The 26,528-nt window shown below is 41.7% G+C and overlaps 1 protein-coding gene across 9 annotated transcripts in view; it reads right to left on the reverse strand.

The window, feature by feature from the left end:
- Positions 1 to 26,528, reverse strand: part of LIN28B (lin-28 homolog B) — a 95,785-nt gene that overhangs the window by 2,515 nt on the left and 66,742 nt on the right. The gene's annotated exons all lie outside the window — the stretch shown is intronic.

The following is a 26,528-nucleotide window of genomic DNA, read 5'->3' on the forward strand; positions in this document are numbered from 1 at the left end:
CCACAGACAAAGATATATCTGAGTTTTGCTTTTTAAGTAATGCATGTGGAATGTGCCCCTACGTCACACCGGTGCCAAAAAATACCCCTTACTTAGGAATAGATTCTGTTACTATCATCCTTATCAGTCAATATCTTGCTACAAAAAAAAAAACCTTGGTACTTTCTGAAAGTAAAGACCACTCTTAAATAGATCCTCACTTGTTTTCATTGGGACCTTCCTGCTGACTGACAAGGGCTAAATCAGAAGCATTTGTAGATGTAGGCAGGTGCCTAATCATGCTTTTGTTAAAGCCTTGGGATGCCTCACTGCCCTCAGCAGTAAGAGGAGCCCGGGCAGCGCCGGGACAATGCTGCGAGGGTCCCGCTGCTGAAAGAGCCGCCAGTCACCAGCACCGTGCAACTACATCAGAAAACCCTGCTGCACCGGGAATTCCACGAACCCCACAACGCCAAGAGGCTAAAATCCTCAATACAAAATCTCTCAAACAAACAGAAACCCCCAAACCAACCCTACCTGCTGGCTCTCCCCGAAGGAGGGATGACGCTGGGGTTCAGCCAGCCTCGGCCCCGCTAGAGGGCACCAAATATTCACACATCCCAACGCCGCTGCCTTGGCAAGCATCTCTTCTTGCTCAAGTATTTGTAGCATTAAGCCCCTGTGAGCGCTAGTATTTCAAATGCCTGGCAGGACTAACATTTCAAAGCCGGGTGGGGAGGAGGCAGCCGCCAGGGCCGACCTCTTCACCCAGGGGTGGGCTTCACCTTGTGAGTCGCTGGGTTGAGGCCATAAAGAAACGCGTAGGGAGAAGAGATTCGGCTTTCCCTAAGGAGTTAGCTCGGACTTTACCACGTCTTCAAGTGCCCAGAAAGCTCTTTGGGCATGTAAAAGATCTTGCCCGGAAACCTTGCCTCTTCTGGCTCGGTTAAGGCACGCCAAGGGAAGGGTGGGGGGCTGAGCTTTTACAATGCTTATGTTTCAGAGGGTCAGGAATGGCTTTTATGGTTTCAATTCAAAACAAAATGAGTAAAGCCCTAGCAAGAGTCATAAAACAGGGTTTGTTTGTTTTCTCTTGAAATTCTCAAACCACATGCAAGTGGTGGTGACCCTGGGTGTCATCTTCAAAAGCAGGGCTGCCCAGAAGCAGACAAACGGCAGAGCACCTCTTCCAAGCGCCACGGGCAAGACCTTTTCGCCAAGTCTTTAAAATGGCCAAAATGTAAACACTCTCGTGTTAATCTTATTATCAAGGGGAATCATGGAGAAATCCAACAATTCCTTACTGAATACTTTCACTTTGTAACACACACACCAGGAATTTGAATCCTTGACTTACATCAGTCTAACACTTGATACAGAACAATAATTACCTGATGATCCTATGCTGATCATATCCATCACTTTTTATTTTGGCTATTTTTCTATGGTTTCTGTTTCTCTGTATTACAAATACTTGCACCGAATGTGTATGGATTAAATCTATTACAATCTAGCATTCTACTGAAGAGACCTAACCCCATAATTGACAATTTGTTTTTGCTTCCCCTTAACTATATGAACTAATTTAAAAAAACAGTTACAAACACCCATGCCTAGTAGAGTCGATTGAAGGACTCAAGACAACTACATGTGCAAGCGACTGTATGTATAAAACAATGCAACATGCTTTGGCTCAAGCCCCCATCAAAATTTTCAGACTCCTGGAAAGCAACGAAGCCCTGTTTTGAGCTAGCAGTTAGTGATCTGTCCTGGCTCTGTCCCCTCCTGGCTTGTGGTGCTTAGCTGCCTGCCGGGTTAAACCACAACATGATCGCTGTTAGTCTACACACAACACAGATGTTTAGTCCATGCAAAGCCGTATGTATAGCTGGAGTCTCAATTACAGTATATACATTGTCTACATAAAAATGTTCTTGATAAAACTTGTGTAGTTTATAGAAAGGTTACAAAATGGCTGTGAACGTTTGCAAATTCCATCCAAGAAACAATCCCTAAGAAACTCCCTCTTGATATTTCTTTTTCTGCATTAGCAAGATACTAACCATATCTTTCTTTTAATAGACAAATGAAAAAACAGCATAAGTTGCCCATGGCATGTTTTCATATTCCCCAAGACTGATTTATAATTTAAAGAAGCTAAATGATACACAGAACTTCATTATCCCTTCAGAAAACATTATAATTAAATTGTCATATCTTCCCTAAAAATTAATAACAAACAAGAAACCAAAGCCATTATACTGAACTCTGCACTTTTTATGACAACTGCAATAATATATTTTAGGTGAACTGGTTCCACTTTTATGTCACCAGTGCACATAATTTTTATTTGATTTTCAGTGGAATTTGAAGACTATGCCTATACTAGTCTTCCTGCATATAGCATGAAATAACCCATGAAGAGATAAAGTATATAAAGCTCTGCTTGAATGAAAAAGAAAAAAAGTACAAGCCCTATTGTCATTAGAATGATCTCCCTAGCAAGGCAATACTAAATATGTTGTAAAATATGAACATCCTGATTTAAGACCAAAACATTATATTTTAGGGAAAAAAAGCTTGATAAGTTTTCAGTTAATGAACGCTGTCAATCTGATTACTTTTTTTCCATATCATTACAGGTATTTTCAAATTAGTGACCTCCCATTCAACAGCAGCATTTAGCTATGTCTCCCTGACAAGTTTACTAAACATCTTTTGGATAAAATAATAAGAAAGTAAAACTTGCAATTGGAGAAAAAAAGAAAAAAAGGAAAAACAAATAAAAAGAACAGCAGCGACAAAAACCCTCAAGTATTTTACTTTCTCTCCCTCCAATAAATACACCTAGGACTTCATAAATGTGGTATTCATTATAATGCAGGTTATATTAAAGAATGGTGTTTATTAGTATCTTCCACATCTGTTTCTAGCAGTGTACTCATTCCTAGGCTTTTTATCTAAGAACAGTGTAATATAGTATCACATGGGAGTGAACAGACATTTTGGGAATTGTGCATTTTAACTTAATCCAGAACCAGAATATGGAATTTTATAGCTGTGAATGCATTTGTGTTGGCTTCCTTCCCTAACAGCACATTTACTTAGAATCGTTAAAGAAAAAAAAAAAAGTTTGAAAATAGGTTAAAGGGCTTCAGTAGCAGAGGAGGCGGTAGCCATAGACAAATCAATTTAATCAGTCACTATGGTATGCACCGTGTTATCCAATTCAGTGAACCATTTCACCTCACCAATTGACCAAGAACCTGCCGTCAGAGCCCTTGCTTCCACTCAAGAGGCCTCCGTCACCTTTTGCATATATATTCATCAATACATTCTACTTGCAAAATATTGTAATTCCCTGTATTTATTCAAATCACTTGTAAAACGTCACTGTAAAAATACAATTCTACCAGGAGCAGTTGTAATTAAACTATGATTTGGCTTTTCAGGAATGTTTCTTGTGACTAACCAACCCAAGCATCTGGCTATAGTATCTCATTAGAATATATATGTGCCAGCCTGGGTGTGCCTGGACTTAAACAGGAGGGTGGTATTCACTTGCTTCTTTTAACTATTTATTCACTCCTTGTCAATCACTCTTACCAGGAGAAGAGATCACACCCCGCTCTGAAATGCCTTCCCTCTGAAGGGATTTACACCAAAATGGAAATGGTCAGCCACCTCAGGAGCTCACAAATGACACCACATGGCAGCATCCACGCACATTAAGGTATGGTGTTAAACCCTTTTGTCCAAAAGGCTTCATCTCTTTGCTTGCCTCTGCTCTATAAACCTACATTACAACATAATGAAAACTGATAACGCATGATATGCACACACAGGTTTATATAGCCACATCTATATACACATAAATATGTAGAACTATATACAAATTGGATCCTGGTAAGAAAATTAGCAAATTCTCATTTGATAACGTTTTCAGAAACTCTAGATGAGTACAACTATACTAAATACAAGTGTTTACAACATAAACACTTACAACATAAAGCTTCATATATAATTTACATCATGAGATGGGTAAAACATAAAAAGCCCTTAAAAGTTCAGTTATAGTAGAAGTAACCCATAGAGAAACAAAACAGCAAGAAAGATTTACTAAAAAAGGAGTATCTTCTCACAGAAGGCTCATTATTTACTGGGTAGCTTCAGGCTCAGAAAACAATGCAACAAAGTAAATAAAGAGATGGCAACTATCCTGAAGGGGAATCCTTTCTTCACTAGGGCACTGGAGGGAAGGTGGATCAGGACTGTTTTTTGGTATAAAAAGGATGAACATTTAAATGAAGGAATACCTTGAGCAATTTGTCTAATACTGTATTTCAGTATTCTCCAGAAAACAGTAGCATTAATATCTACTAACAAAGAAAGAAGAGAGCATACTGCAAGGTTAAAAATACTTCTAAATCCTCCTTCGCTATGGATTCGTGATTACACAGAACTAGACGTATTAGAGGAAATAGATGAGCAAGCAAAAAGCGTATAGATTCCAACACAAAACATGTTGCAATAATTACAATAAGCTGATGGCTGAAATTCATTACAAGTACCCAAATTCCCAACCAAATGCAAACACAAAATAAAATACCCTCTAGTCTTCAGCTGTTTTTTATTGTCCCAGCAGCCACCTCACTTCATAGTTAGGAAGCATTCCCCAGCCCCAGCACACTTAAAATGACGACACAACCGTCTCGCAAACACATTCCCCACAACAGCTCAGCTGAGCTAAGCAGTAAGGAGGGTAGGGACAACTGCTTGCTTCTTCATGCTGCTTCATAATATGATTTGGATGATAATCCAATATATATGACAAGTAGAGAATCATTTGTATGGCTCCACGCTATTATCCGTTGGGAGAAAAAGCTTTAGAATTGCTCTAATGACTGACTTTTTCTTGGGGGTGGTGGTTTTAACATCTGACAGGGATAGCAAAGGGATGTAGTCAGAGAAATAATTCACCAAGATAGGCCCTGCACCAGCTCCCTTTTTGTTTTTCCTTTCTGAATGCTATCGGAGAACAAAACCCCGCATCTTGGTGAACAATGCTTCATCCAGCAGTTTAAATGCTTTGAAAAATGGCCTGGTTTGCTAACAGCATGTGCAAGCGTGATGTTTTTACAACATGCTGAATGCCAACGCAGCAGCTAAAGCAGAGAATAATTACAAGGAAATGTCTCAAGTTGTACCTAAATATGCTGTCTCTTTTAGTCACTGCTTTCACCACAACGCAAAGGGAGGCTGGTTCTTGCAAACAGCACACGCAGCAGACTGCTTGAACTACCCCCTTCTGCCATGAAGGGAGCTTCAGCTACGCCCAATCTAAGAGGTTTTAGACAAAACGAGGATGTTTTACTCTTCAGGGGCCTCAGAGGCTTCAGCTGTGAAAGGCAGGCCGCGGGTGCAGGGAAGCTCAGGCAGGTGTGTGCCTGCTCGGCCTGTGCCTGGCCCCACAGGGTTACAAACACCCTGGAGGGGCTGGCAGAGGTTTCTGACTGAAATTTTCCTCAAGAGAAGCACAAATATATTTTAACGGATTGATGGAATATTCCAGGGACCAAGTAAATCCTGGGTAGCAAATCTCTCACATCAGCTCTCCCAAGGCTGACAGCATCACCAGTGGCTGCTGCTGACACGGCACCTCTCGTACCTTACTGCGTTATAAAAGGACTAATTACATGTGCAGCAGCAGCAGCAGCGTGTTGCAGTGGGGCTGCTGGGGACCCCAGGCACCCCATGCAGCGGCCAGCACCCCTCTGGCATTTCCCTCCTTCCTCAGCCGAATTTCAAGGGGGATTCCCTTGCAGCCATTGTTTTGGGAGAAGGTTGTTCCCCTCCTCGAGCAGCATTAAATCCCAGGGGAAATAACGCTGGCTGGTATTTTTTAAAGCAGCACGGGGCAGGAGGGAGCCTTGTGTGTGTACCCCCACACCAGGCGTGCATTAATGCTTCTTGCTTCTTGCTTTCTGAAGGAGGGAACGGCTGCAGGGGCACAAGCTGCCCTGGGCATATGCGTGGTGCCCATGCAGGCCAAGAGGGGTATTTCTGGAGCGCTCCTCCTCACATCCGCGTTCTTTTTAGTTTTTATGCCATTTTGTACGTTAACCCGTAATTCTTAAGCTGCTTTTGAATGCAGTGGGGATACAGATAACTCTGAAAATGGTCTAACAAAATATTAGCATTCAAAAGACTGTATTTTAAATCACTCAAGGTCACGTGAAATTATCTTGTTAAACAAACTAGAGAACAGAGCATCGAGTTTCTTCATCAGAGTATTTATGATGTGCCCAGCAAAATGCAGAAAACTTCCAACAATGGATTTTTTTTTTAATCTATGAGAAGAAAAATATAAAACTATAATCATTTTCTGTCAACTACGCTTAAAAATGGTGTGTTATCAATTGAGAATTTGATACATCGGCACCAAATTTAGATTTGCCCTGATCCTGCGACTACATGCTACCCTGAGTCCCTCACTCAAGCAAAACGCTGTGCAGTGGCGACATGCTGGGAAAGTTAATTGCAGGCTGCTGTTATTCAGTAAAATTTGGTTTGAAAATTTACTATGCCTTACTGGCTTTTGAGATTAAAAAAATCACCTTCTAAAACCAAGGTAATCTTCTAAAAGACTAAAGATGAAATAAAGTAAAAATCTTTGTCTATTTCTCTGCCAAATCCTACAACCCGTGATAATGTATCAGATTGAACACATTCAATTTCATGAAAAAACCACAGTCCCTCCATGATTTTTTTAAGGTTGCCTTCTTTCATCTTGCAGCTAGCCCCAGCACGCTGACACAAAGCCAGTTTCTGCAAGGCTTCCAATAACACAGGGCAGAATATTGATGATGTTTACTCTCATTACAAATAAATAAATAAAAATGCTTAATCGTAAACTCATCAGATCGAATAGTTTTCTGTGGCTAGCTCTAAATCAATCTATTTTCCCCCGTGCATCCAGAAGTAATATCAATAGGTTATGGTCTTTTGTTGCATGGGCTTCCCCTCCCCCTCACCCCCCAACAAAGACGCTGACAAACAACGCGGGGCATTTGTCCGATAAATCAGGCCTTTCGGGATACTATTTAGCTGAAGTGCATGAGGAAATAAATTTGTTTAAAATCTGCTAATACGATTTTACTGGAAGATGGCTTTCTTGGTGTGCTTTTTTTTTTTTTTCCTTCTTGAGAACCGAGGCCAACAATGAAATAGGAAGGTGGCTCAAAATACACCAAATGCAGTCTTTTTTTTCTCCACAAAAATGAAAGGGACGATGCAGACATCAGCTCTGAAAAATAACCTCCACTATATCATTTCCATTCTTTCTTCCTTTCCATGAAACCTTATCTGTGCTATCCACTCATCCCTCTTCAGAGGCATGAAGGAAAATTACATAAATTTTCACATCACGTAAAAAATCCATATGAAATGCATCCTCAAGGAGGAATGCTTTGGATATACTTTTCATTTTTTAAAACAAAAGGGTTTTCTTTATAGTGAGAGTTAGGAACTCCTGAAATAACAATTCACAAAACAAGGTCTTTTTTTTCTAAATAACACAAAAGATGGGTTTGCTCCAATAGTATCAATATGGTGTGGAAAGAATGAATGTATTTTAATGGCTCCAACCCGTTCAGATGTAGCGGATACAAGATCAGTGACAGTTTAAGTTATGGTTTAAACAGTCGTATATCACGCATTTCAAACATGAAATGCTATACTGTGATTTCAAATACAATACTGCTGTTAATCTTTTTGCATTATGAAACCACACACAAATATTCTGAATATTTGTAAGCCTTAATTTTTGTGGGAATTTAAAAAAAAGATACGAAGATTTTAAATCGCAGCAGCAGTTCTATGCACAGCACTTTTTCAAACAATAAATGTTTTCCACAGTCCATGCTGGGGAAAAGGCTGTCATAAAGATTTAATGGGGGTGTCCCCGCAACATATGTGTTTGGGAAGCCTCTCGCAAGAGTTAAGTGGGGTGCTGAGCCGGGCAGACCCTGGCTGGCTGCGTTTTGAGCCCACTCCTTGGTGCCCCTGTCACAAGCATGGTTCAGAAACACCAGAAATCTTCTCAGAGGCGGCTGTGTGGGTAGGGATGTGCACTGCGAAAAGCTAGCTCAGCTCTTTCTGGGTCAGTGAGGTGCTGCTCCTGAGCTAAGAAGCATGCCTGACCTCAGCTGCCTCGCACAGAGCCACTTCCAGTGCTTCCACATCCACAGGTCAGCTACTCCAGGCTTCAGGAAAAAGGGCAGTATGTAACTGTAACTGATTGATAAAACTGCCATTTCCCTTTTGTTCCTCACTTTGTAACTAACATTAACAGCAAATGTAAGTAACGCCAACTGAATCACAAGTCTTCTAATTCCTGGCGAAGTTCATAACCCATTCTCCTTCCCTAAATACCAGTTTTAGGGTCATATAATTTCAAGCATACCTTATAAATCAGTATCATGCACACAGTTTCAGAAATACCTGACAACAGGAGTACAGACTGACTTAAATACCAGACTTGAAGTGGATTCTCAAAAATTTCTATTCATTCAGTGAGACTTAGATGACATGCATGAGTATAGTCTTCACAAGTGTTAAGGACTGCAGGGTGTGACCAGCACCTCACATCTTCATTTCACTCTTCAGAAATAAAGGGACTGTTCCTGTCACATTCACTGTTAGAGGCCAAGTCAGTTATCTCTATGGGGGTTCCTTCCATAGCTCATGGAATAGATAGAAAAACTCGTGCCGTGTGAAATACAGGCAGAGCTTCTTTCTCCAGCTCTGTAACAAAAGGCCAACAAACATGGTGGCTGGTTTTCCTTGACATTGTGCCTGTCGGTTCACGTGTTCAACACCTGCAGCGGGAATTAGGTCACTCAGGTGCTCCAAAGCCACATTTTAGTACGGGAAATCTGTATCGCTTCTGCCCTACTGACTGAGGAAGAAAGCAGTCAGCTCCTAATCCACTTTTCCAAACTTGCATCTTAAGACGCTTGAAACGGACAAGCTCCATACACTGACATTACTACAGAGTGGTTGCGGTCATTATTTTCTATAACGTTTTAAAAAGGATTTCAACATCTTAGAGAAAAATGTTAATTTTGAAGCTTTTCACATCAAAATGCAGAAGCAACATTAAAGTGTGAAAAGAGGATTTCAGCAGCAACAGGATTAAGCCTCAAATGTTAAAGCTTTTAATTCCCACCTGAGGCAGGTATTTCTGTTGGTCTGCCTGATGCCTGAGAATTAAAAGTGAAACAATTCACTTTTTTACTATTCTACCGCGTATTCTACTACCACCTTGGTTGTTAATTTGCTATAGTTATGTACTTAAAAATAAAAAGTAAACAAAAAACGCCAACAAAAACAACACACATTTGTGCACATATATTTAAAGACCAACATTGTTAATTCAAAATTTGGTGTTTCATTTTTCTTAGCTTAGCCTCAGGACGGTAAATCTCATGCGAGGGCTTGAGTTTAATACTTCTTTCTCTGAAATCTGTTAATTCTGTGTAGGGGTACAAATAATCAACCATAACTGAAAGCATTTTACAATACCTAGTAAATTATATCACTTTATCCTTCTTCATCGCGATTAGGTACATTAAGTGATATTACTACAGTAAGATGACAACAACGAGGTAAACAAAGCTTTTTTTAAGAAAAAGATTGTATCATCCTGAAATAGATCATATTAATGGTCTTAATTCTGCTCTCAATCACACAGGGGTAAATCCAGAAAAATTTGGTAACTTCATTGAACTTCTCTTGGTTAATTTTAATAGTGTAACTGAAGAAAGAACTTCCCACTGTGTATGAGTACTTAAAGTCACACAGCAGTGCAGGGCTTTCCTTCTGCGTGTCTCATGAGGAAGCCTCCCAGTTCCACCTGTAAACCTGCATTTGCTGGTTAATGTAACCCTTGAAAGCATAATCTAGCACAAAGGTTTTTGTTTGTTTGTTTGTTTTTTAAAAAAGCCAAAGAACTATGGCCAAGGTTCAAGTTAAGAAAGAATGACTGAATGATTTCAAAAGAAAGACATTTATAGGCAAAGCATCTGTTTTCCTACCATGACCAATGAACTCTGCATCAGAAGATTCAGATAAAATAGGAAGCCTAGACTCAGAAAAACAGTAAGAAAGATGCGTTGGATATGCTTGCTGAGCACAGCATAACCAGCTCTCTGTAGTTCTGATCAGCAATTCATACCTGAGCTGCAACTTCAATTATGAAAACTCTGAATTTACAATTTTGAAAGCTGTCACAAAGCAGAAGAGCGATTAATGCCAGCATTGTGTCTGTGCCTTAACATTTCATCTACGCTCTAAAGCAAACAACTTTCCAGTTATCCAGCAGCATTCACTGTGCAAGGCAGGAAAACGGTACATTAAGAGTGAAAGCACACTGAGGCAGAAAGAGCAACACATTTTGAATACAAGCCGTGAAGTTGCTGGTGATGAGTATGACTTCTGGCTGGGGACAGAAGAAGACGTGTATTCATATGTTTCTCCAGCTGCTTATGCAATGTGCACACAGGCCAGCAAAATACCAAATTTCTGTAGGGGGGATAGTTAGGAGTTCTTCCATTTTGGAGAGCAAATCCTGACTCCTAGCAAAATAGAGGATTACTCAGTTATGCTGGCAGCCTGTGCGCTCTCCTTCAATCCCAGGCTCTGGGAGCAGGCCAGAAGACATGGAAAGGCGACAGGGACATACTGCAGTGGTTACGAATGGAACATGTAACGTCAAATCCACTGGAATCCATGGGATTTCTTTAGCCCTCATTGGAAATGCTGACTGAAATCCAGTTTCTTCATGTTTTACTGATTAAAGGCCATACTGCTGTGAGGTTATGCAGTCAACTCTCACTATTCAGTGTATAGTTAATTATTGCAGTGATAGATCTTCCAGAGGAAAAATTGCCAGTATCCTCCCACAAAACCCTAAAATACTGCAGCTGAACCAGCTGGAACAGTGGATTTAAGTCGCAGCCAAGTAAAGAACTGGATCTATCTTTCTGCCACCCTGGGTGAACGTCCATCACTAGCTGTAGGGAGGAGGGAGATGAGCAGCAGGCTCCCAGCACCGGGTTGCGTCCCCAGCTGGTGTGAGCCTTCCTCAGTTACTCGTGAGAGGTGGCATATGAGTGCCACAACCCACACCTGTGCAACAACAAATTACATCAGGTGCCAACATTAGGTATCTGTAGTATTGTGCCATTGTAAAAACCCCGACGCCAGCCTTACGAGCTGCTGTATGCTTTGTAGCTGAACTTGTCACGCTGCACTGCCCAGACCCTGCAGCCCTGCCCGGCCCTCCTCAGTCCCAGTCTCCCCACACCTCATGTCCCTGCTCCCACCACGTGGTGCAGTCCTCCTGGAACTCCTCAACGATCCCTGCTCCCCTGAGACAGCAGAGAAGAGGAACCCCTGTCTCTTATCTCACATGAAGGATCTGTTAATCCTTCTTCAAAAGGCTCAACAGCCACCATCTGGAGAGCACAGCAGACTCCTGACAGAGGGAACCTCGCATTCAAACACACACAGTGTAAGCACTTCTAGCTATGTGGTGACTCCTCAGGTGCCTTTTGTGTAGGTTAAAGTGTGCTCGCTGGTTTGGGCCATGCAAGTCAAGGGGTTCGGGAGCCACCTTGGTAATTCTCTGGAGCTCCAGTTGGCTGGCTGTCCTATAGAAACCCTTGCTGATACAAGACGGTGTACAGGCAGCACATAAATTAGTTTTTTGAGGGCTTGACAGCACTCAAATATTGCATCTGGGTACCAAACGCCTCCCGTGTGGTTAAGAATTGCAAAACCTACACAGCTTTGGCCTTAGAAGACCAAGACGGAGGCCTTTAAAAGTCTGACACTTATTCCGGGATACTTCCAGGAACAATCTATTTTTTAAACCAACATCCCTCTTGAAAACCTGAAAGGCCAGAAAGCCTTGTTCCTAAGTCAAGATCCCTTTGACCCTCCTCCTCACAAAACCTCTAAATACCCAACATACCTGGAAATGCTCGATTACAAGTAACTGCAGAGTGGAGGGAAACTGTGGCCCCCACCCAGGACCGTGGACGTGAAACACAGTCCACAAATTTCCTGTAGGGGAACTCTTATCTTTCCCAGGCTTAGAAACTGGTGACAGAGACTTTAGTAATGGAAGTCAGAGAGAGAAAACACAGAAGAAACCTTTGGGGAACTAAACCTGAAAAACAGATGCTGATAATGGACTTCCAAAGGACTAAGTTTATGTTTTTTTAAAGTCAAAGTGGCTGGAAATCTGAGTAGGAGTTTCTCTTGAACTGCCAGTGCAGTCTGCAGAATACTAAGATGGATCTGTCCCCTTCCTAGTGCCACCCAAGGAGCAGAAATGGCCCACTGGCTAAGGTACCTGTCTGAGACTTGAGAACGTGGTAGTGGCTTCTTTCTCTGTTAAGGTGACCTGTGTGACCCTGTCATGTATCATCAGATGTTTACAGGTATTTAAATGCCTAAATACCACCGACTTCAGAAGCAATCAGGTTCCTCGTAGCTTTGAGGATACCAGTTTGTGCCCCTCTGGATTATATCTGGTGAATAAAAAAATATTTGTGGTACAACAGTGTGCAACCTTATGGTGGACCAGGCCACAAATTTACTGGAATTCACTGAACTAGAGCAGGAATCAGGCACATTCTGGACAACGTAGAAAATACCCGACTTTGAATTTGTCCTCTTTATTATGGTGCTTTCACTGCTGTCCAACTATCGGGATGAAAAGTTATAAGCAAGTTGTGAAAAGTCAGTTCACTTACGCCTGCAACTCAAACATTAAATGGAAAAGGAAGGCTACCAAGAGCTAAATTGCGCTTTGCACAAATGCAGAAAAACCCTTCCCATGTCTTTTTCAATCTGTGTTGACAGGGAACACAAAACCAGGAATCAGTGGAGGAAAGTATACGCTTCCTTCACGATGTCAAAGCCTGAACCAGAACACCTTCAACAAACTACTTTGCATAGCTTTCATCCCAGCTTCCCACACAGCAAGAGTACCACCACTGCTGTCTCAGCAGCATCAGTGGTAGCTCCTGGGGGGCCCTTCTGCTTTCATGCTCCGCACTGTGAAACAAGCCAGCAACAGTATGCCACGCCAGGCAGGGTGCAGGGAACTGCCAGGGATCCTGGCCGAGTACTGCACAAGCCATCTAGCTCTGTAAGTGTAACCAGGACTCCAGCTCAACTACTTCGCCATTTCATTCATAGTTTTTGTTTGTTTGGTTTTGGGTTTAGTAATATGAAAATAAATGGAAGATAAGCACAGAGAAAACAGCCCTCTTTTCAAGAATACCTCCAAAGACATATGATTTGCTTTCAAAAATTCCTAGGAAGAATCCACTTCAATAACTAAAACTGCCATCCAATTCTCCACAGCAAAAGTTTTCAGACAATTCATCTTTTTTTTTTTTTTTCCAGTTTGTAGTATTTGTTTAGCTTGGTTCACATCACACCTCCAGTTTTGAGGCACAAAGCCACTGCATTGGCATAACTACGGGTGTGACAAATGCTGGCAGGAGGTGGGAGGGAGTAGACCAAGCAGTGAGATTCCTATCATCCTCAAGCACTGCTGCCAGAGAAACTACAGTGTGAAACCGCATCCTCCACCTGGGACTTCCTAGTGGTCACAAAACATGTTCAGCAGAAACCGACTCAAAATCAGCTACAGTCGTATTCTCCTAGCCGTGTCCACGGTCACAGCTTTCCAAAACTACAAAGACAGGTTAGAAGAAGCACAGTCTTTTCCACTGCCAAATCAGAGGGGAGTAGACACTAAAAACTTGGCACCGTGCACATTATTTATAGAAATCTGTCTTTACACAAATTCACATCAAATTTTTACCTGGGTTCGTGAATACACCAATCATAATATTTCAGTTATCTAATCTGCTCTGTGAAGGATGGGCGAAAGAATCACACATTAGAAGCCCAGACACAAGATACAGATGCTGAACTTGGTTTTGTAAACGGTGGCTGTGGCAGAACTCCCTTTCAATTAGAGATAGATGTAAAAGAGCTCAACTGACAAAAAAGTAGCTGAGTTGACTGCAAAGCATGCTTTGAGTTAAGCACAAGCTAAATACAGCATGCAGAGATGCTCATTTACCCTACGCTAAGTAAATATGAACTTACACCATTCTTTTATGCATTCCCCATAAAGTCAACCAACCCTATTTCAGGTTAAAACTAACTCTTCTTTTTGTGAGCCCTCCCACTGCCCACACCCAGCATAGTTCAGGCATCTCCCAGCTTACACACGTGCAAGTGCTGTACCACTGGTGAGGGTTGAAGCCCAACCTCTAGGCAGTGCTCTCGAGAGGAAAAGTGCCTCATCGCAGCGACACTGCACAGGCCATGAAGAAGGAAGCTCGTCATGCTGGGATGCTTGCTCTGGGCCTTCCTAGGTGAGGCTACGAACATGGCAAGGCTAACTGGTAGTTAACTTCTGCTGGTTTCACTGTATGCAATTTTAATTGTTTAACTTGAGGAGGAGTATGAAATGCTGATCGATTGTTAAACTCATAGTTTGGAGTAAAAGGCAATCAAGACAGCGAGGTTTCTTGCAGTACTTGTCATTCAGTGCAAAACACACATTTCTCTGTGGTTTGCCTTGAGCACCTCTGTAGCGACAGTAGATGTATTCCCTCTGGAAATTACCCTAGATCTTTACCACAGAGATAACTGCTCAATGCCTGTCTTACAGATCATAAAGCAGCTTCATAATTGAATTATAAACTTCAATATTCATTCACTGAGATTAAACAAATTTTTATTCAAGAATGGGACAGCCTATGGAATTAAATTTATTAATGCTTGCAGTTACAATCAGCATTATTAAAACCTACTCAAGTGTGAAAATGTATTTTATCTAACATTTTTTAAAGGTCATTATTTGCCATGGTTAATTATGCTATCAGCTGAGTATTTTGGTAGCTCTGAAAACTCAATGCTTTACAAGAGAATACATGTCTGTGTGCCAGTATCTCTTTTAGCTTAGAAGTGGATTGTAGTTTTCAGGTTATCATACCAGAAATGCTGGTTGCAGCATTTCCTCTAATAACCTATGCTGATGGCTGAATCCAGCCACTAATAATATTATGTCCTTAAAATATCCTGGGCAAACAAGATTCAACTGTAATTCCAATCTTTGACAGGATATACATATTTATATATTTAATGACTTAGTCAAAAGAGCTGCACTTTGTAAATAGTACTTAAAAATTACCTAAATAATACTCCTGTATCTTTCAAAGAGCATCAATGCTAAATACTTTTGCCACACGTGACGAGGCCCTTGCCGTGTGCGCTCGGAACTGCACTCCCTCCTGTCCAGCTCCAAAGTTAAAGCATCTGAAGTGTAAATTGTGTGTGGCACAGCCACGGCAGCCCACTTTACTTCAACCTTGTTAATGGTGAGCCAGATGGAACCTCTGAGGCCACCCATTGTTCGGGTTTGCATTTTTGTGTAATGCCATGGTGTAGGTCCATAGGGCCTCATGAATTCCCCTCCTCTGAATATATACTGCGCTGTTAAAGGCACTGAAAGGATCAAGCTCTGCTCCGAGAGCAGCTGGCTTTGTATTTTTTAATGGTTGTTAGCAGCAGCAGCAGGTCCATTCTATTACCCCATTCTCCCCCTGCCCTTCTTAAAATCCTGATCTATCAGTCCTTGAGTGAAACCAAGCCCCGTGTCCTACGAAGCACATCATACATTACCTCGGGTTCACTTCCCTGTACACTCCTTGAAAATTCTCAGATTCTTCCTTCCTTGCAGCCTCAGACCCTGTCCCAGCAGATCTTAATCACACCAACAATCATCACTGACTTCAGCAACAGGCAAGCCACAGTTTCTTTCCCACCCAACCCAGACAAACTGTGCCTGCACAATTTTTGTTACTTGTCATCACCTTCTGAAAATTCGGTCAAATTTCCCTGACTGGATCTCTCTCTCTTTAAGACAAGAATGGAAATAAGAAGAGTTTTGAGTAACGACAGCTCACAAGAGACTCCTCAGTCTGAGAAATAAGGGGAGAACTTGCAAATTGTTACCTGCAAAGACCTATCTGTACAGTGTTTGTGATGTAAAAGTTATCATTTTACACTGCTTGAGCAATGATTCAGCAACATAAAGACAATTGCTGATGAAAAACAGCAGTGCAGGTAGTGAAGAAACCCACAAGACTACACCTGGCCTTCTAACAGGTTCCAGCAGCACTGAAGGAACATGGTCGGTGGTGGGGCGAGGGGAGTACTTTCTCCCTGTTTACTCCAGATGTGGTGCACACTGCTATGAACACGGTGAGAAAAGTACAAAGCCTTTCCTCTCCAATGGGCCAGCCATCAGGAAAGCGAGCTGCACCACACAAAGAGGAGACTGCAGCCAGAAATGTCTGCATTATACCACCGAGCACCAGATAATTTGTTTGCCTCTTTGGGAGTGGACTTTGACAGAGTAGCTCATGAAGACAACACAGCGTAACTTGCGAATGATTTTAGAAGGATGCTGCAAACCGCACAGAGGCTTTTGCAACATCAGGGCTGATTAGATTATTAAAAACATTGAGCAGCCATGGTCAATACTTCGGAGCAAATTCCCTGATGTGTTTGAAGTTACTTGCTTTTGCACTAGGCAGTGTAAGGAAGGACACCCCCCCGCCCCCAGATCCTCAGGTCAGTGCCTCATCTGTTGTAGGAGGCACACAACCAAAGGAAATCTATTATATTCCTGCTGTTCCCAGCTGGTCTGTGTGCCTTTGGCAATAGCAGCCAGGAGGCATCCGAAGCTCAGCAGTGCGAACTGAGCCTGCTGTAGCATGGACTGGGGTAGGCAATCTTTGACCTGATCACTTCTCTTTTTTTCTTTCCCCAAGCTGACCCAGATATTATCAGAAGGAGCAGCTTCTCCTTTCCTACATGCTCCCCAAAAGCAGGAGAAATGCCAGCCAAATGCCTGGGGTTCCTATAATCTGACATGAAAGTTTTGGGATGATCAAGGCTACCTGCTGATGGGGAATAATGAGGAATCGGGGAACTTGAGGAAAGATACATCAGCAGGAAAAGCAGAACATAGCAACCTCTCCTTTCTCCCCACAGGAAGGCCAATTTACATCAATCCTGTCCCTCACCCCTTTATCTGTTACATAAATAGCAGAGTGCAACCTACTCAAACTATTTTTAACTTGAATATTCCTTTAGTAAGATTGTTCTTAAAGGCCACAACATTCTGCCTAGATGCTACCAAGTGGCTCAGGGGGATATACTGCACGAGGTACAGCAGTTTTATAATCACTATCTTGTTAAGAACATTTCTAATTCCACATTGTAACTCACAGGGGAGCAGAAGAGGTTCAAGGAGAAGTAAAGCTTGTGGGCTCAGCAAACTAATTTTTGCCTATTTCAGAATTCACGTGTTAAACCTTGTTTTACCTGGTAATTATCCCTTATGCACTACAACAGATCCTTTTGGAAGGCCAAGCAAATTACCATTAGCATACTTCCGTTGTCTAAGAAAAAGAAAACCATCTAATTGACAAATACGAATATTAGGTAAGCTACAATAATAAAGGGAAGGCACAAGTTGCAACTGGTAAACTACCCCTTCACTTTACCCACTTTTCCCAATTTTTCCAGGTCTGTTCTATTAGTAGGATGCAAGGCTGGAATACATATTCTGAGATCAGACTGGCTAGATTGCTGCTGCCTGCAGTTTTTACGCCCTTCTTTCACAAGCTCTCTTTAGCCATAAAATAATATCCATGTGCAACAGCTGCTATGAACCCTGTGTTGTTTGTCACTTCAGTACCATGGGACGGGGATGATAAACTCCCATTGATTTCAGCATGTTAAGCTTCCTTGATGCTTTGTTTCTTTCAGAGGCACCAGTTTGCATTTCCGTACCTTGCCCTGCCTCTTGCCCAGAGTTAGTATCACATGTGTATCAGAAAAAAAAGCTGCAAAGTTATTTTCCTGTGCAGTCTTGCAGCATGAATTAGTCCAGCTGGTAACTCTCCTCTGATAAGGATGACAACAAGAAAACCTTAAGGTGTCTTAAAGAAGGGGGGTCATCCAAACTTCAGGACTTGAGCTGTCAATACCCATTTCGTTTTTCTGGTAACTGGGGTAACTGAAAGATTTGTAGGAAAAGTCGTTTGCTATTTCAACTTAACAAATTAGCATTTCATAATATGCTTTCATAGTTGTTGTTATCAGTATTTTTTGAAAATTCACTGATTCCTCGTAAAAACTAAGAAAACGTGCATGTCTGGAAATATCAGGGAATATTCACTTCCCTTTCCTGGAACGCTTGAAAACACAGCATTTAATGGATTACATACTGACTTTCACAAGTTATGTATTACTGATACTTAAGTGTACCTTTCAGCATTACAGTACTACTAGCTTTAAGTCCCGATTTTATACAATCCTTCTGTTTCACTCAGTGAAAAAAAAGTCCTTTGAAGAGCTGTCATTAAGAAACCTGAAACATGAGCTTCTCTCTACATTACATAGAAATTGACGTATATAGAAAAATTAGTGGAAAATAGTATAATTTCTGTTACAGCATGTGAAATTTATTTATTATCAGCTCTATCCTTGTCACAAAGGCTGGTTATGATTTTAGTACATTTAAATTCCAAAACAAAATGCTGAAACTGTACCACGCTTACGATATTCTGATTGATATGAAATACCAGAACATTACAACAGGAAATGCTACTTCTAATACGTATCTCCAACTGTCTTCACATCATTCACAGCACTTCAAACTAATGCAACAGAGGCAGAAACAAACAAACAAAAAAACCCCACAGATTGCTTAGAGGAAGCTGGTAGGAAAGGAAGAGTTGTGATAACAGGATACGCAGTACTCCTCAAAGCCTGCCGCTCAGATTTTGCAAGTTTTGAGGAGCAGCTGCCGAAAGGAAGGAAAGGACCTGAGAAATAACCATTACACGTGCGCTGCTCATTCATACTAAACCTCCAACTAGAAGTTGGCAGTGAATTAAACCTGATCACTGCAGCGTTGAAAGGCTCCCCTTTGGACGGACAGGGATGTCCGAAGCGGGGCTGAGGAATGCCGCTCGCATTCCCAGCCAGGCACAGACTTCCTGGTTAATCTTAAATAAGCAATCTGTTTCTGAGAGCCTCAGTTCTCCTCACCTCCCCACCTCACGCTGCAGTTTAATAGATGAGTTAATGGTCTGGTGGCACCAAAGCATCTAAAATGGGTAGATTTGTGATTCCCACCCTGTTTTCTTTCCCTGATCAGGAAAACCACAAGCTGCAGCCCTGCGAACAACACAGCACATCGTTCGTGCAGGGAACCGATGTGCAATGGGATCTTTTATGCAGGTTTGCCGGTGGTCCGACACGGACAGCTCGAATAGCACAGGCCTTGTCTGGAACAGACCCCACGCCCTCCGTGAGGCGTTGCCAGTGCCCGTTTGCACCTCCGGCCTTTCAGAGGCCCAAACCACCTCCCCGTTGTGTTTTGTGCTCCTGCTGCTTTCCTTCACCAACCCCCTGCCTCCGGCAATGGCAGGACACCTATCACTGCCAGCGCGGGGCCGCAGAGCCACCGCCACGCTGTGGGGGAGATCTTGACCAGGGAGCACACCGTGCCTCATGCCGAGACACTCACAGGGTCTCCCACTGCAGATAAACCAACCAAGTGCCACGCTGCTATCGCGAGGCATCCCCTGTTTTCAGTGCTTCTCAATGCTTTTGTGACAGGATTTGTTTCTCCCTACGTTATGCTCCACGGGCTGGCTCTCTGTAGGATTCGGTCAGCACCAGCCACCCTGCAGGGAGAAGATAACGGCGCTTAGGGCTGCAGGGGACTGCTCTCTGTAATGTGAAGCTGTACCCGTGTGGAGAGTACGCTACCGAACTAGAGGCAGCATCCGTTTCTTTTAAAGACACAGTTCCCTTGCTGGAAAAAAATAATGAATGGCAACTAAATCTGTTAATGCTGTCCAGTACTTGGGAGATCACTAGATGCAGTGCTTAGGGAAATGGCTTAGTGGTAGAGTTGGCAGTGCTAGCTTAACGGCTGGACTTGGTGATCTCATAGGTCTTTTCCAACCTAAATGATTCTATGATTCAGCATATTCAGCACAGTGGAGACAAACAAACAAACATACACGGTATGCTTTATACCAAAAACTATTTCTGAAATTTAGAGTAAAAGGCATCACTTCAATAAAAAAAAATAAAAAAACTGGATTGTGAAGCACAATTGAGTCGCTGGCTGAAGAGTTTTGAGAAAAATCACCAGGATAGCTGTGGCAAGCCTGGATTAGACATTGTTTAAGACTAGCTTTGTGTCCCCAGAGACACAGGAAATTTTTAAGTTAACCCCCAAATCTGAAGGAATCTGCCTTGAATTCCCCCTGAGACAGGACAGGCACAGCCTGGGGTCAGGGCCAGGGCCATCTCTGCAGCTTCCTCATCTGCCGAGGGGTACACAGCAAGCTAATTGCGCTTGGTAGGCAAATGCCGACTTGGCCAGGCTGTAGCACTGCATCTCTCTTCCACAGGGGCTCTTTTCCTCTGCAGAGAGAGCCTGCAGCATGGGCAGAATTAAGTTATTGGCAGACTCTGCCAAACAGGTCTCCAGGGCTGTATCTATTACAGCATCCTCAGGAGAGCCCCTTGGCCGACCATGCTGGCAGTCCCAGCCCACGTGTGCGTGTGGTAACGTCACCAGTGCAGCCCCTGTCTGAAATGCCAGGAGGGGAATGCTACAGCACGGTGCCCTCTCCTCAGAAAGCCTCGCCGGGACCCCTGGGCTTGCCCATCGGGGCGCACACCGCAGCAGCAGAACCCACACCATGTGGCCCCCTTCCTTGAGCAGTCAGCGCGGGAAGGCCTCGCTCCCTTCCAGGGGCTCAAAGCCATTCCCCTCTCAGACACACACTTGTTTGCACTGGCTTTCACAGACGCTGTGCACCCTGCAGACACGTATGCAGCATGCTTGTGGCTCCTGGGCAGCTACAGCCATGTAAACACCAAGCCTGGGGCACTGGAGCGAGCCAGGCTGCCCTGGCAGAGAGCTGCGTCCCACCTGGGGAGAGCCTTGGCCCATTGTGCACCCAGGACCATGAGTGCAAAGCTCACAGTGACAACCTGTGGTTACCACACAAGCAACTTGATTCATATCCAGTGATCCCATTTACCACATTTCCTCCTCATCCCTGGTGCTTAGTACCACCCCCCCGTCACTTCCATCCAGATTCTGCTCCTAATCATCACATTTGGTTTTCACAGACTGATATGCATGACCCATTGCAGAGGTCGCAGCTGGATACTTCAAGGAAATAAGCATTTTTAAACAGACAAACTTGAACTAACCTCCAGTGCCTTTTTTTTTTTTTTAAACAGATTTAAGTCTTTACATATAAACCAGTCCCTGGGGAATCTTTTTCTTAACTAAATGAGAACATGCCTTTAAAAACAAAACAAAACAAAACAAAAAAAAACACACAAAAAAAATTCCAAGTTGGAAAATGGATTTATATGCCACACACAAACTGTAGTCCTCTACAGTGTAACAAAATATGCAAGCTTAAGCAAATTTACCACCTGCTACCACAGAAAGGGAACGTGGTGGTATCCTGTTCCCAACACAGCATCTCATTATAGCAGCTGGATGTTTCCACTACAGTGATTAGTGTGTATACAGTGTCATGAGTAATTTCCAGTACTAATACCACCTTATATTTCATATACTTTTTCACTTATAGTCTAAACCATAATAAGTAGTTCAAGTGGTTTTTTGCAGGTTTGTGAAAACTCTAAGCTGACCTTACACAGGCAGGAAGAAAAAAGTCCATGTCATTACAATGGTGTTGCCTGGCCTAACAGAGTAAGCTAATGCAGATATATTGGTATAGCTTCATTTTGCCTAAAACCACATACTGCAACACAGGGTTAATGTACAATAATGCACTCTAGGTTACACCAGCGGAGAGAACTGGGAGAATGGAGCACACGCTATGGCCACACTGATTATACAGGCACAAACCAGGGACTGTTGGCTGGTTAGAAGATGTCCTACTAATGAAGCACATGCTGCACCTTTTAGAAGCTGCCAGTCAGGCATGATCTTAGCTATCACCAACTGCAATAAACTAAACCTGGTTACAAAACCAGGTTTCAACATGCTCCACAGAATCACTGCACCTCGACTACCTGTTCCAAGTTTACCTGGTGAAAGTTTGGTATAGAAAGGGAATATGACTGCCAGCATAAGAAAGAAGCATCAATCAGTTCCTGTCAGCTTTACTTCACAACTATCATGACTAGCTTTTTTTTTTTTTTTTTAAATTATGAGGTCATCAGTGTGTTTATTTCATTCTGAACTGAACTGATCAAGTCATCTTCCTTTTCATACCCACTTCCTTTAATGCAGCTGAGGCAATCTTTCATAAATCTACTGTGTGTGCGTAAATGTGTACACAATACGAGAAAGCATACAATATATGGGTATATAGGATATATATAATAGATATAAATGTTAATAGATTTTTGCTTTTCCAAAAGTACCTATAAAATGCATCTTAACAATAAAGACTATTATTATTCTACCAAATTCAAAAGCTTTCAAATTTGATTAATTCATATTTTATGCAAGAATTAAGCAAGAAACTTGGGTCACTAAGAAAAGAGATATAACAGCTTATATATATATATATATATATATATTAACATGTACTTCTGAAGATTTTAAGGACAGTCATCACCTAAAGCATCTCACAGACGTTCAAATTCACTTGCCAGTTGAGGAATAATTACAACCACCAATTACAAAGAAAAGCAACATGATTCTTTGCTGGCTTTTCATTCAAATTAGCAACTAGAAACAGAGGAGGAACACAAAAAACAATAGCCTAAACTAAACTAAAAAATCACCAATAATCCAGATTTCTGAATCCCTCTGAACACGACTGCATTACTACAAAAGGCATTTTCTGATGAGTTCTTATTTTGAAAAGAAGGGGGGCAGTAGAGTCTAAATCCCAGAAAGCAAAGCAGAAGAAATTGTCTCTTTATGGCAGTTCGTGGCAAGGAAGTGACTCAGCTGAGGCAAATTAAAGAGTCCATTTGGAAACACTGATTCCAAGAGCACGGTGGGACTGCAGGCAGAAATCTATTGGAGCAGCTGCACTGGCAGAAATTTCAACCTTCACAAGCACATAAGCCTGAAAATACTATTTGCAGTAATTCTGATGAGTTTTGTTTGGCTAAGCAGCAAATTTTTATTGTGGAAAAGACACGCAAGGGAAGTGAGGATATATTCTCTACCTATTTCTCACATAGATCAACCAAAAATGGAGCAGGTTTTCATCATAAAAAAATCAAACAATCTCTAAGTCATTCAAAAATTGTACTACAATTTCTTTGAGTTTTGAATGCCCCTTCCCTAAAACTCAGCAGTCTACGCTGCCCTGCAAGATACTGCATACCGAACTTGGAGGCAGCTCCTAGTACTTTTAGAACTAATGCAACAACAATTAAGGGACGCAAAACCTCCTGCACCCCACTCTCCATCAGGGAGGCCTTAGTTATCTGTAAACTACTTCTAAACGGTGTCCAAAAGATAACTAAGAAAAGCAGGCTTACGGACAGGATGTTTGAATTGCCACAAGAGGATACATACTTTCAACAAAAATCCTGGGGAAGCGAGTCTTCCAGATTCCAAAAAAAATGTATATTTTGCTGCTCTCTAATAATTCAAATGGCCACGAATGACAATTATTATTGCAATTAAAAGCAGCAGTGATTTTAAGCGTTTTTATGGACTAAGAAGGAAACCAATTCTACGCTGAAGAATTTACTGTCTAAACAGGCAGAACAGAGGGAAGGTACAGAAATGGCTTGGGCAAACGAGAAGGCTATCTTAAGTCATGCCGTGCACATTATCTTCACAGTTGCTTAACTTTTCTCCTTTATTCATTAACTAGTCTTCTTTCCTTCACAATGACTCCCGGTGTTTCTCATTACACATTCTCACAGGCAGGTAACCAAAGTCATTCTGTAAGACAGAATTAGCTCCGCATCCGTCCATCATGCGTATTTATTTAGCCACAGAGAGGGCTGGCAAGCCAGAGTCACAAAATGGCTGATCAGCAACTACCTCATTACCCTAAGAACTGAACCAGGGAGCCAATCCCTGGGATATTGCAGCCTTCGGGATTGGTCCTGCCTGTTTGAACATTCCCTGTTTCCCCCGAGCCCCAGGGACGTGGCAGCCCTTGCAGCTGGCACAGCTTCTCCAGCCACCCCAGTGAAATGGCAGGAAGGAAACCAAAGGGTGGCTGCGTCCGTGGGAACAGTCCCAGGGCTGCTGCAGCCCACAACAGCTCCTCCTGCCTTCCTTTCTTTTCCTTCCGCCAAGAAGGGAGAAATGATGGTGAGCATTTTTTCTCAGTTTCCCTCAGGTGCAAGTCACAGGCAAAAAAATGCAAAAGGAAGGCTTAAGCCTTTAGAGGAACAGTTTGGGAAGTTATAAGCTTGAGAATGGAAACCCAAATCTCGTATGTCGTATTATTTACAATCAAAAGAACAATAATAATGTATAAAGATGAGAGACTGAGACTTTCAGACTGAGGCTTGAGTTTAGCTGTATTTTATAGTACTTTGATTTAATTATTAGACATAACTATTGGAGAAATACCAGAATCCATATACTGTTAGTCAAAGCCTGAGCTGTAACATCCATGACTTTTTTTTTCCCTGCTAGGTAGGACCGCACACCGAACCGCTCGTCTTTCTTTTTGCATGTGACACTGAAACCACTTTTATTTGCATTTCAAACAAGCAAGACAAAAAATATGATTGCTTACACATATCCTTGAACTCGCATAATTTTCAGATGTGGAAAGTTGTCTTTCTCTAGATAATATCATCTTTGAAAGCAATTGTACAAATGAAAGATTAAGTCCTCATTCTTTTAAAACAAACTAATGAATTTTCAACTATGACAGACAAGAACAAACAGACCATTTTCTTTTAAATCCATTTATAATCTATGAAAGAACATTCCTTGGTGACAAGTTTGCATTGAAAAGGAATTCACATTTGAAAAGCTAGAACAAAAAGAGATGCTTGCAAATGTTTTTTAAGCATCAGAGTCAGGAAATATATAAATGGGAATAACTCTTTCTCATGTAGGGAGAGCACCTGTATTCTGTAATGAATGTGAGGGGTCTTCAGCAGATCACAAGCAAGATTCAGATTTTGCAACACTTACTATTGCTGCTTATAAGAAATAGAGCTAATTAAGTGCACTGACTGTAGGATCAGATCTTGAATTATTATGCTAAAAATGTTGGACAAAAGCATTTACAATCCAAAATACACAGCGCATTTACACTGAGCATACATTATGTTTCTCTGATAAAAAAAAATTCTTCGGTGTTAATCTCCTCAAATAATATAAATTGCTTGCATCAACAAACACAGTACAATTAGCTTGTTACCCTTAAACTGAGTTTAAAATAAGCAAATTGTTTGATGACTTTGATGTTTTCCACCCAAAATGTGCTGGCTAATTTTTCCATTCCAGTTCCCATTCCAATCTTTTAACTGCCTTAATCTCCTGCCCTCAGATGTTGACCTCGTAAGAACAGAGGTCATAGGTTAGCACAGACAGACCTCAAAAGATCTGGACTATCAATTCATGCCTGAAAGATTTCTCTTCCACAAAAGAACCACTAAAAAAGCAAATTCCAAAATCCAGCTCCACAAGCCGTATAAAATATAAACTTGTTGATATGTTACACTCATAACTATTCCAAAAAAGACTGGATCTTTCATTTCTGAGAGATACAAAAATAAACAGAACCAATGGCACCAACACAGAATAATGATTTAACTTCAAAGATAAAAAAGGAAAGCTCTAGACAGGAGAAAATTGGGAGTCAGCATCTTTAACCATGGATATGTGTTTTAAGTGGTTGTAATCTTTACATTCCGAAGTAACATTTTTCCACGGCAGGCATTTTTAAACAAAATTTGTGTTCTTGTAAGGGTGAAAGTATAGCATAGCTAACTGAGAAAATCAAACAGCGCCAGTTTATATGAATGTACTGATTATTAGTGAGACTCCCTCCCTCATTTTCTTGCCATACAACAGATTCTTTGCTGCTTGTTTGGACAATGAGCATACAGCTCTCATTAAAAAAAGGAGAAAAAAAACAACATGCCAGACGTTTCTTTTCTATGCGTAAATGAAATGTGTAGATTGTAAGGGAAAAACAATAACTTCAGGAGGTTCCAGTGAGTTAGAAACACAAGGGTAGCAAGAATGATCCACTCGATAAAAATATTTCCGAGCTCCAAGTTAAATTTGTAAGTTACACAATGTACATAAGGACAAAAATTCTAAAACTGAAGTGATTAATCATACTTGCACATTTAATAAAATTAAATCCCACTGAAATCCTTAATAAAAAGCAAATTAAAATTCTGTGGATTTTTTT

Source organism: Anser brachyrhynchus (assembly GCF_964034855.1).
Source record: "Anser brachyrhynchus genome assembly, chromosome: 3".
In the NCBI taxonomy this organism is placed as follows: Eukaryota; Metazoa; Chordata; class Aves; order Anseriformes; family Anatidae; genus Anser; species Anser brachyrhynchus.